Source organism: Galeopterus variegatus, unplaced genomic scaffold (assembly GCF_000696425.1).
Source record: "Galeopterus variegatus unplaced genomic scaffold, G_variegatus-3.0.2 Scaffold991, whole genome shotgun sequence".
Lineage (NCBI taxonomy): Eukaryota > Metazoa > Chordata > Mammalia > Dermoptera > Cynocephalidae > Galeopterus > Galeopterus variegatus.
The window spans coordinates 296,761-306,781 of NW_007727102.1; the positions used below are offsets into that span (position 1 = coordinate 296,761).

At 35.5% G+C, this 10,021-nt stretch overlaps 1 protein-coding gene across 1 annotated transcript in view; it reads right to left on the reverse strand.

Moving 5' to 3' along the window:
* ZFPM2 (zinc finger protein, FOG family member 2) overlaps nucleotides 1-10,021 on the reverse strand; it is a 408,841-nt gene that overhangs the window by 230,856 nt on the left and 167,964 nt on the right. The gene's annotated exons all lie outside the window — the stretch shown is intronic.

The following is a 10,021-nucleotide window of genomic DNA, read 5'->3' on the forward strand; positions in this document are numbered from 1 at the left end:
TTATTATCCTGAGAGGAAAAGAAAACTTGTCCTTATAATTGCATTCAAATTTCATACAATTTCTTTACTGCACCTTTTCTCACACATCTACTGAAGTCAATTCTCTTTACAGTCTTTCATAACTAAAAACGATACCACTTTTTAAAAAATTTTATTTATTTATTTTATTTTTATTTTGTCAATATACAATGTAGTTGATTATTGTGTCCCATCACCGAAACCTCCCTCTTCACTTTCTCAAAAAGTATATATCCAAGGTAAAAACAGCAAGACAAGAAAACATTAGGACAATGATTTAGTGTTAAAATTCTTATATTTATACTAGACTCCTGAAGAACAGTATCTGCAGTTTTCGAAAGTACTTAATAATTTTCTGAAATTACTACTAGTTCCAATGGATAAAACAGCTACATGTACAGTAAGTAGTAAATGCATGTTTTCCCAAATATAAAATGTTTAGACAAAGTTGTTACTTTTCCCATTTGTTACTTTGGGTAGGATTCTATTACCAGAAGGGTTTGGACAAAACCACTTAAGAAATAGCCAGTTTAGGATGGTATCCTTCCTTTCCTTTTCTCCAGAGTAATATTTTGCTATCATTAAAGGGAAACGAAGTAGATACAGTATACACACTTGCATAAAGAAGGAATTCATTAAATGTTTGCTTAAGAAATAAAAAAACGGATTAAGTTAAAAATAAATAAATGAGGACCTCAAAACTTCAAACAATGGCCATCAGCCTAAATACTTTAAACAGAAAAAAAAAATCTCAAACTGGAATTGGAGCCCCTCTCTAGATAATTAAATCTATGATATTTATGTCCTAATGGTATTAACATACCATATTACTGTACCAAAAATTTTATATTTTAAAGTATCATCACAATATTATAATTTATTCGTTTTTAAAATGATACTTCTTCTCAGCCTTCTCAACAGCAGGTATAAATATGGGAAGAAATGAACATGAAGTATAAGTAGAAATACATGCAGAATAGAAAGCTGAGAAGATTCATAATGGAATAGAAAGTATTCAGTAATTACATTTCCTACATGATATATAAGTCATGGTAGGTCACATACTGTAAAATCATTGCCTTAATCTAGCCTTAGCTTTTTTTCAAGTCAATAGCTATTCTTAAATATGTACATTCAATCTTGATGTTTTTAAAAGCAACACTATCAACCTGAGTTCAATTATATCTCTTCTTTATTTCTCTGCTTTGTGCCACCTCCTATTAATAATTAAAATAACAGACATAACTTTTCATGGTTTTATTATTTATCCTAAAAACCAAAATAAATGTCTATAAACCACAATCAGCTAAAACATAGTGTAATGGTTAAACTGTGTTCATTATGAAATATAAATGTATTTATATATTAACAATGAAGATGCCATGTTCATTACAATTTCATGTTCACAATCAAAAGTTAAATTCAGGGACTACATTTCTATTCTCCCTTCTTCTCACATTCCTTTTCCTCTACCACTTTGAGGTAGGAGGTGCTCAGTTTCCCTGGGCACGGGTTACAGGACGCACCTCTGGGTTTTAAGCAATTTCCCAAGGTCTCAGGGCCCTCCCTTAGAGCAGAGTTCCTGTTGCTCGCTGAACCTATTTTCAGACCAATGAGAGACCTCAGGGGGCTGACTTATGCAAATCCAGTGGCTGGGCATGCACAGTAGAAAGGGATTATGTAACCTAATGGGCAAGCATGCTCAGTAAAGTGGAGTTTATATTCATTAGATAGCATGGATATGTATTAAAAAACAAGACTATAAAAGTTGAATCCCAGCAGAAGGCGAGGTTATTGCTCACATTCCTGGGGCCCTCCTGTGCTTCACCGGCTGAGGTGTGTATTTTTTTTTTGTATGAAACTTACTGTCTGCAGGTGGCTGGTCACTCTCTTGAGCCAGCCTGCTCTCTGTACTAGACTTTCTGGGGTATTTCTTACTTTTGTGTTAAACCTGGTGCAGGCTCTGCTAGGTCTCTGGAGCTAGGCCACACTCTCTCTGTGACATCTTGTATCTCTTATTTGTTGCATTAAACCCGTTCTCACTCTCTACTGTGACTCTGTCCTTGAATTCATTCCTGTGGCAGAACCAAGAACCTGGTAAGAGGAGAAGGTGGGTTAAGGCTGACTCCAAGGCCATCCCAGACCCCTTCTCCTCTGGCATCAACTTGACAAAGACACTAAAAATAGAAGAACTCATTAAATTAAGACAGATACACATTCCCCAATTTTTTTTTCATTCTATGTATCAGTAGCTAAGGATGATTAGCAATGAGGAAAGTGAATCAAAAAGATTCAATAGGTCTGGGCTTAAGAAAGCCACTTTTATAAATAGAAACATATTAAATAACATAATAATTCTTAAGTACCAAACCCTGAAGCTTATTCAGAGTCCAGTGATACAGAACAATAATAATTTCTTTTTTGTATGTGGAATAAAACTCATTTCTGAGATTTTCCTCTGAAAATGCTTTCCATCCTTTTGCTATTTTTGTGATTAATGCATTGGAATCAGAGGCCTTGTATAGAAACATCCTCAAAGACAGAGCACAACTAACAAACTATTATGATGACAAAAAGGGAATCAGTGGGAAAATGTTCCTCAATGTATGCATATTCATATGCAAGATGCAGTTATTTAAATCTTCAGGGTACTTTTCTGTTTGAAAAGTAACTGATTAATTTCTATCAGATAGGAGTTCCCAGTATTTTTTCAACCATACTTACTTACATTATAAATGATTTCCTTACAATTTAACATTTAAATATAAAATATATTTCAATCCCTCAGCTTAAACACTAAATTAAGAATTTTTTTTCCATAAAGATGATGCTCCAATAATTTGTTGTTTTTATACACTAAAAAATTCAGTCATGACACTTGTAAGCAATACCAGAGGAATCATGAGAATCTTTGAAAGCCCTTTTAAAAAGCAATTCATCCTCTCTTACTGCCACTGACATATTTCATTTTTAAAGAGTTCAGACTCAGTCAAACAGTGATTCCTTATCTATACCTGTGGATTTACAAGCAGGTCTGTCTTTTAATGGATTAAGAACTACAAACTTAACGCAGATCATAAAGTGATATCCAAATATCTCTAAAGTTTTTGAGGTGTCTTTGACTATACACTAAAATTTTAAGCAGACCAAAAATACTTTTATGAGCTCTTAAAGATGGCCACAACAGAAAGTCCAGTAACAGTTCAAGTTATCAAGTCAATCTTTTCAACTTTATTAGACAAGCAGGCAAAACCCACTCTCTTTTTTTGCTTACCAAGAAGCTATTTCAAGGTTTAGGGAAATCCTCTCAGTTACCAAAGTTGTTAAATAAAAATATTCATTTATTCACACCAGCATTTACAGAAATTTGCAATCATAGTGCAAATAATTAACATGTACACACTACCAAGGCTACATGGGTTAATAGCAACAGAAACAAAACATTGAATAAATGGAATTTATATGTAACTTACATATTGTTTAAGAGTATGACATTTTAATTTTTTTCAAAGATTAATAGGTGCCATGAAATAGAGGAAACATTACTGCACTAAGAGTAAGATGATTAATTTTTAGTCCTAACTCCGTCCAATAATCAGCTGAATGGCCTTGAATAAGTTATATCTCTTCTGAGTCTTTGGCTTGTCATTGTTAAAAAAAAGGGTGTGTACTCACCTGGAACTTGGTAAGGTGTTTTCTGACAGTCCATAATACCATGATTTTCTTTCTCCAGATATGATATATTATGAGAGGTAGTAAGAGCACTGGACTAGTGAGTCAACGGCCCAGGTCCTAGAACCAGCTTATCATAAAATGCATGTCTGACTTGAAAAGATTAGATATTTTGAAACCAGAGGCAAAGCTCTAGTTCTTATTTGATTTGTTTGTTCATTACTCTATGCTTTCACTCATTAGTTTATTTGCCTCTTTATTCTACAACTATTTATCAGTTATCTAGTAAGTACCAGACAATGTGTTAGGCCCTAGCATAAAGCAACAAACAAATGTGGATGAATTGCAGGAAATGGAATCCATATGGCATGAGAAGTAAAATCCATAGAGCTTAGTAATTGTTTAGATTTTAGGAGTGAGAGAGGGGAAAATCCAAGGATGATAGCTGGGTATCTGGCTTGGACATATGGGCCAATGGCCATGTTCCTATTGAAATGGGGGGAAAAAAGTCTTAAAAGTAAGATAATAAGTTATATTTTGGAAATGTTGATATCGAAGAGGCTAGCATATGGGCCAATGGCCATGTTCCTATTGAAATGGGGGAAAAAAAGTCTTAAAAGTAAGATAATAAGTTATATTTTGGAAATGTTGATATCGAAGAGGCTATGAGGAAGACAAGAGGTGATTTTATGTGGGTGGGAACAGGCCTGGGGCTCAAAGCAAGGTCTTGACTAGAGTGATAAATGTTGGTATTTATTCAGTAATTAAACCCGGCTCGTATATAGTAATAAAAGCCATAGGACTGTTGATCTGAGAAAGAGTCTGTCATGACAAAATCAGAAGACCTATAACAGAGTTTGAAGGATCTTCCAAAGGCAGAGTGATGCAGGAGAAGACACAGAAAACTTAAGAGAAATGGCAAGAGATATAGAAAAGAAACTGGCTATAATACCATTGCAGCCAAGGAATGTATTTGAAGGAGGTGGAATCAATGAAGGAATCTGAAAATTTATGAAAGTAAGAAAAGGACTGGTGGGATTTATTTTGATGAGATAGAGATCCCAGGTGTCTGGAGTGAAAGTAGTATTGTAGAATGAGAGGCCAGAACACAGACTAGAATGGGTGCAAAAGCGAATGGAAGAAGAGTACCTAGAATAAGCCATGTGACCCTGAGCAAGTTACTCAACCTTCAGAAGTTCAGTTTCTTTATACAAAATAGGAATTACAATATCTTTTCTCAATGATCACTGTGAGGATTTACTGAGATAACCAATGCAAAGTACCTAATAAATATTTACTACTTCACCAAAAATAAACTGAAGCTTCCTTAGGGCATGGCCACATACTTCCATCATCATCTTCAACCATTCACCAGTGTCTGTGGTCATATTCTCTGTCATCTTTATCCAAGTCACTCCCCATACCTTGACTTATCTTCCTTTCTGGTATTGCCTGGATTCACCCTTCCTATCAGCATTTCCCACTTTTTATCAACTCCAATATAGATGACCAACCAGCCTCGATTCACTCTACAGCTCCAATCATGCTCCAAATCACTGCCAGGATAAGCTTATTAAAACTCTACTTTCATTGTGTCACCCATTTGTGCAAGTTCCTTTATTAGCTGCTTTTTGGTCATCCCTGAATTTTAATCCCACCATAATGTTACTCCACAGTGTCTGCCCGACTCTGTCTTCTACCGCTCTCCAGATGCTTCTTCCTACCAGTCAGGAAAGTCCTCTTCACCATCCCTTCTTCTTCATGTCCAGTTTAGATCCCACACCTTTCTGAGAATTGCTTCTGCCACCAGACAGTGACACCATCCAATTGCCTGCCTCAGTAGATGCTATTGATATTGCAAGATTAATCCCAAAGCTTCAGGAAGATTCTCTGAACTCTGGAACAAACTGTTTTCCTTCCCTAGTACTCCCATTGCATTTATAGTCCAAACCACACAGTTTTGTGTTTAATTATTCGCTAGTGGTTCCCCCTTGATAACGTCTTTCACCTCAACAAGAATATAAATATCTTGATCTACAAATAATTTAAAACATTTTTGCTTATCCTCTGGTAATTAATGCAATCGTGTTGTGCGGTACTTGCAAAGTACAAATTGAACACGATTGGATGAAGATTTTCATAATATCATGTATCTCAATTTTAGTACATTAAAGTTCATTTAGAGACAAAAAAGTTGTCTTAAGATGTATCCACTTTATGTATTACAAAAATCATACATTTCATTTGTTCAATATTCTGCTATGTTCACATACATTATCTCATCTGTGAAATATGGAACAGGATGAAAAATAAAGATTTTTCTCTATTCTCAGTTCATATTTTTACAGCTATTCTTCAAAAAGAAGACTTATTTTTAACATGCTGGGTAAGTTCACAGAAAATATTTGAGACACATAGGATGGGCTAATCAATTTTGGTAAAAGATAATATTGTTAGTGCTGAGGGCTGTTTTTCTTATCTTCTTGATAATGCATACTTTTAAAAGTCTGTGATTACTCAAAGACTTATGATAGCTTTACTTAAAAAAAAAAAAAGCCCTAAGTCAGAAATCGCTACCAAATATTTTGTAGCTTTTAAAATATCACCCCCCCACCACCACCAAAAACAAAATAAAATATCAACCCACTTTTTGGCTTAAATAAAAGAAACTCGCTGGTAGAAAAAAAATATTTAAAATCACCAGAGACAACTTTTTTGTATCCACTTTATGTATTACAAAAATCATACATTTCATTTGTTCAATATTCTGCTATGTTCACATACATTATCTCATCTGTGAAATATGGAACAGGATGAAAAATAAAGATTTTTCTCTATTCTCAGTTCATATTTTTACAGCTATTCTTCAAAAAGAAGACTTATTTTTAACATGCTGGGTAAGTTCACAGAAAATATTTGAGACACATAGGATGGGCTAATCAATTTTGGTAAAAGATAATATTGTTAGTGCTGAGGGCTGTTTTTCTTATCTTCTTGATAATGCATACTTTTAAAAGTCTGTGATTACTCAAAGACTTATGATAGCTTTACTTAAAAAAAAAAAAAGCCCTAAGTCAGAAATCGCTACCAAATATTTTGTAGCTTTTAAAATATCACCCCCCCACCACCACCAAAAACAAAATAAAATATCAACCCACTTTTTGGCTTAAATAAAAGAAACTCGCTGGTAGAAAAAAAATATTTAAAATCACCAGAGATGCCCTCAAGTCCTTCACTGAGGCTGCTATGGAGACATTGTTTTGTTTCTTTTTAATGGGGTCTTTTTGATGCCTCTGTAGAAAGCAAAGTAAATGAAAATAGTAGCACACCAAAGGGAACAAACAAGATGGGGGCCTTTTAGCATGGCTATCAGCAAGCATGCCTCAACTGAATTCAGCATTAGGTTGATGACATAAACGCATATGGTATTTACAGACTTCCCTTAACTCTAGGCTCAGATTTCATAGAAGAACTTGTTTGCAAGTAAATGAGATGATAGAAGATCATATTTCATTTGCTGAAAATAAACTTTGGATTGGTTTGAACTTGGTTTTAAATATAAAACCAAATTTTAAAGCAGACCACATGAATTAGCTCATAACGTTTATCAGTCCTTGCTGTAACAGAAGGCTATAGCGTCAGAACCCATACTTGTATTTTCTTCATGGTCGGAAGACATTATACATCATGGTATCAAACATGGACAGCCCTGAAGTCATGCTGAGTTCAAAAAGTGCTCAAAGATTCTAAAAATCTCAAAGAATTTTCAAAGTCAGCCAAGGTGGCTGAAGTATGGCAGAGCTCTTGCTATGTTATGGTTTAACCATTTGACAGCTGCCTGACAGATATGTAAGAGGGTTAGATCATTTCACTGTTGATTATCTTCACGGCCAAACTGCAGTCTTGCCACATGTGTTTCCTCAGGCATTAATAACAACATGTTTCATCTGTATTTTAAGACAAAAAGCATTTATATTATGTTATATTGACCCATTTCTAAGCATAGTTTGGCTCAAGAAATAACAGTTCTGGGTTGGTGGCTACAAATTGTCTTATAGGGATACATTTTCTAATTTTTCTTCTCAATTTTTGAGTCATACAGTCACAACAACACACTAAACTAGAATTTTGAACATAAAACTTGAAATACGACATTCCCTATTCAAGTACTCCAGTCAAACCCTGATAAATCAGGCTGGCCATGCAGTGATCTTATCCCTTCTGACTCTTTAATAAATCGAACCTTGTAAGTTCCTACTGTTGGAAGTTGTCACTAAATGAAATTGTGACCTTATCCGGCACATGAACTTATCCTGCTGACAGCTACATTTATTGTGTGGATAAGAAAAGAAAAAAAGAATAAAGAAAAAAATGAGATATTTGATAATTCTGATCTTAGCCATATATAACTCTAACAGATGAGATCTTTTTGATGTTCCATTAATGATTTTCCAAAGATGAGTCTCTACTTAGAGAAAAATGCTCACCCAAGTAAGTGCTGGGGGCACTGCAGATGGTATTAAAAGAGCATGAAGAGGTACTGGGTGACAGCAGCGAATCAGAAGCTATTAGTCTAACACAAAGAGTTCTGAATTATCTTGTAATTGCACTGGAAAAGATAACATAATGGTGGTGGCAAAATAGAAACATTCCCTTTTCACGTGATGCATTCAGTACCTAAAAACTCTAAAAAAGACACTGGAATTGTCTAAAACCTTACAGCAAGTTAAATCACTGCATTTCTCAAGAATGCAAAATGCTCCCTTTGGCTATAGTTTCTAAAAAGTCATAGAAATCAATGTGTACAGCACTGTTTCAGAAGCAAATTTACATGAATATGCTACCAAATATTGGCATGTATTACAAACTCGGGAATACTTTACCTTATTATTCTGCCTAGCCTTAAGAGTTAATTCTGAGACTGGTTATTTTTTTATATCCTAAGGCCCATTGAAACCTGCCAATTATCATCTTCAAGACAGATAAACAGAAGAAATAAAATATGTGCCTAGGTCATAATATTATTAGTAATGAAATAGAAAAATGTAGCTGTTTTTAAAAACACCACCATGACCTGAAATAACCAGCAAAACTTCACCTACATATTCACATACAGGTTGAGAGAAAGGAACTGCCATATTTTGCCCTTTGTGTGGTCTATTTACATGAACAAAGAAACAGCAGGAAACAGCTCATCCCAGGTGTCTGAAAATATTCAACTGGAGTGTGACTAGCTCTTGCAAATGTTTAGGACAGTCATTGGAAGGAGGAGATGTAGTAATTAGAGACTTTTCAGATGGGGATGGGGGTGCAACAATTTTTTGCTCAAGAAATCTGGCACAGTGCGCTTTTTGGCTGCCAGAAACTCTCTCTGACCTTCAGTCATTGGAAGGAGGAGATGTAGTCATTAGAGACTTTTCAGATGGGGATGGGGGTGCAACACTTTTTTGCTCAAGAAATCTGGCACAGTGCGCTTTTTGGCTGCCAGAAACTCTCTCTGACCTTGCAGACAACACTCCTTGTCACAGGCTCACCCAATACCACTTTCTGATCCAAATCTTGAGAAACAGAGGGAGGTTATGTTTTGGGAACTGTGGTTGGGTGGTTAGATCATCATAGAAATAAAAGGGCTTGGCTAGCAGACACAGGAAACAGCAGTGGGGAAGCAGCAGCCAGTAGTCAGTGTACCTGCAGGAGGGCCAGAGAAAGGTCAGGGCATGCAGAGCACTGGTCCCAGAAGGTATGTGTTTCTCCAGGAGGAAAAACTCCAAAGAAGAAACTTAGTATAAAAATCAACCATAGATCCTGTCTGATGAGAAGTTAGGAAGTAATAATTTTTCAGAAACATTTAGGAAAGGACATCAATAAACTTCATTGATATTTACAGTTCAAATTTCAGTCAACATTATTTATTTATTTAGTCAACACACAGTCTGCTAAAATTGCATGCTTTGTCATAAGTTGCAGTCATTAATTTAGAAGATAACTCATTTACAATAGAACCTATCACAGTCCTTGCTAATATTTAATGACCACAAATGCTTGTTTATTGACTTAGTAGATACCACTTTAGCTCGACAGCTATAATAAACCAAGATACAGTGATATTTGTTAACATGGTGAGATAGTACAGATGGAGACGAAAGGAAATATACCAGCAAGTTTTTTTTTTTTTTTTTTTTGTCCTTTTGTCTTTTTCCGTGTCCGGCAACGGATCGCAACCCTCAGTGTTGCCCCCGTACCGGACCGGGGACCGGCAACGGGATTGCAACCCTCGGTGTTGCTCCCGCCCCCCGCTCACCCCGAGACCGGGCAGCTCTCTGTCTGTCCG